Source organism: Arabidopsis lyrata, assembly GCF_000004255.2.
Source record: "Arabidopsis lyrata subsp. lyrata unplaced genomic scaffold ARALYscaffold_630, whole genome shotgun sequence".
Classification (NCBI taxonomy): Eukaryota; Viridiplantae; Streptophyta; class Magnoliopsida; order Brassicales; family Brassicaceae; genus Arabidopsis; species Arabidopsis lyrata.
Window position 1 is genome coordinate 678 of NW_003302154.1, and position 2257 is coordinate 2934.

The following is a 2257-nucleotide window of genomic DNA, read 5'->3' on the forward strand; positions in this document are numbered from 1 at the left end:
TTCACCCAAATGTATCGAGAACTTCTCCTCCTCTCCTCCTTTCGATTTGAGAAACAAAAAATTGATTAATGGCCTCCCTTTCTCCTCTTTTCAATCTCTTACCCAACGACCAATAAACCCTAACTTACTTCCCCAATACCTCATTACAGTACCTAATTCCACCGATTGAAAACGGCGAAGGTGTCTGTCTGATAACGAGAAAAGGCGTTCTTAAACTTGGCATGTTCCAGAGAATGAGCCGCAGGACCATGGTTAGGACTACGAGCAGGAAGGTCCGATCTAGGGTTAGGGATTCCATTTGGGGGTTTCTTGTGCGGAAATGGTGACGGAGACGGAGGAGTAGGGTTAGGGTTGTTAGATTTGGGGTTTTCTTATTGGAGAGAAATGGAGACGGAGAAGAAGAAGATGAAGCAGATTTGCCAAAGAAAGAGTTGTATCTCCGGTGGTGGATGATGGGTTTAAAGTAATTTTGATTTTGTTTGGTATCGTAGTTCAAAGTTGAATTTTAATGTTCTTTCCTTGTGTTCTTTGTTTTGTTACAGGAAATCGAAGATTCATGTCCCGCCACCATTCCCAACTACTTGTTCATCCCCGCCGTCACCTCCGCCACCGTCTTCCTCCTCGCCACGCTCAATAAGTTATGACTCTACTAATTGTTAGTTCCTTTCTAACATTGCTTAAAGTTTCACTCTTTGAGGTTATTTAGTATACACAATGAACTTATTTTGTTTGACATAATGCCTCAATGTGAATTTTGTTTCTGATTCTAGATGTTTTATGAATTAAACTTATTCGTTTATGAGAAGGAAGCTAAGGAGATGTTAAAGATAGAAAATTTGAGGGTCTTGACGTCAATAAAGAAGATTTGTTGGATCAATCCCTTGATGTGCTCTATGAGAAAGTGTGTTTCTACGTTAAATGCTGAGTTTTTTTTTCTATGCTTTGCTTGATTTTGATGCAAACATTGATATTTGGATTAATTCTTTGCTGGATGTGAAGGAGTTCGATGAGAGATTGGCCTTCATTGTTGCCGCATTCAACAGGGACTTGCAGCATGAGTTTATAGAAAAGAGGTAAGCATTTGATTCTTTCTAGTTTAACAATAATCCACTACAAAAATCTGTAAAGGTTTCAGTTTTAATGTCCTTTTTCTAGGGATTTAACTTTGTCTATTTTTCTTTTGAGTTTGATGAATCTTCAAGTGTTTGATGCATTGTTAGGTTGAGTTTTTTTGTTTTTTTAGGAGGCATAAAATTAAGAGAAAGCACGGAAGAAAGTTACTTCCACCAAAGAATGCAACTAACATAGAAGTTAAATCCAAATGTATCCGCTTTCTCCTGCAATTCAACTTTATTTTCTTTCTTGATTAACTCTCTTCTTATTGTTGAGTTTGTTTTCTTTATATTTAAAAGGTGTTATAACCCCTTAGCAAAGTGAGAAGCTGAAAAGAGTGGCTTCGCTACAAGTAAGAAAGGCTTAACCTTGAAGGAGAACAAACTTCCTATCACAATGCTAAAGTTTGCAAAGGTACTTCCTCTTATGTTTGATTACATGTTTTTGTTTGAGAATGATATGATGATTGCTAAGTTGTTTCGTTGAATGTGAAACCCCTTGTGTGTCTAGCAGGTACTAGAGGAAATCATCATCATTGGTTGAATGTGAAACTCCTTGCTCCCCTTCTTAGCTTGGGATCTTGATCAGCTGCTCCAAAACACAAACAACAGGAACAACTTGACCATGGGCGGAGGAATAAGGAACGCTAGTAAGGTTTTAAGAAGTTTTTTCTTTTCCCCTTATGATGTTAGTTTTAGTTTTTTAAGGCTAGGCGACATTTTAGTAATTTAAGAGTTAATATGATGTTATGTATGATTTATTTGGTTAATGTAATGTTACTTGTTGATGATTTATAAATTATAAAAGTTATGTATATGTCCAATTAAGTAAATTTTACAAAATTGGTTCCAATATAAAATTTATTTTATAAATCAAATTAAATTTATATAGCTAAAAAAATCTACGAGATTATATAAAACAGCACTAAGCGTGAGTTACAATAAAGTATATTATAGCGTTCAATCAGTGCTATAATATAAAAGCGCTATCGTATGTGGGGGTTTATCAAAGCATGACAAAAGCGCTATCGTATATGGGGGGTCTATAATAACTGGGGCAGAAACAGCGTTTATGAAAACGCTATGAATGACGTATTATAGCACTTCTATCCTGCTAAGAATGTTGATATTTCTTGTAGTGATAA

At 35.7% G+C, this 2257-nt stretch overlaps 1 long non-coding RNA gene across 8 annotated transcripts; it reads left to right on the forward strand.

Moving 5' to 3' along the window:
* Positions 1 to 239: 239 nt before the first annotated feature.
* Positions 240 to 1800, forward strand: LOC110229164. 8 transcript variants are annotated; one of them, XR_002332652.1, is made up of 6 exons: positions 240 to 272; positions 543 to 901; positions 1000 to 1073; positions 1247 to 1323; positions 1413 to 1527; positions 1627 to 1800. It is a non-coding gene; the product is annotated as an uncharacterized LOC110229164 (long non-coding RNA). The 8 variants fall into 8 exon arrangements; XR_002332643.1 differs by lacking the exon at positions 240 to 272 and adding an exon at positions 296 to 463; XR_002332646.1 differs by lacking the exon at positions 240 to 272 and adding an exon at positions 296 to 442.
* The last annotated feature ends 457 nt before the right edge of the window (positions 1801 to 2257 follow it).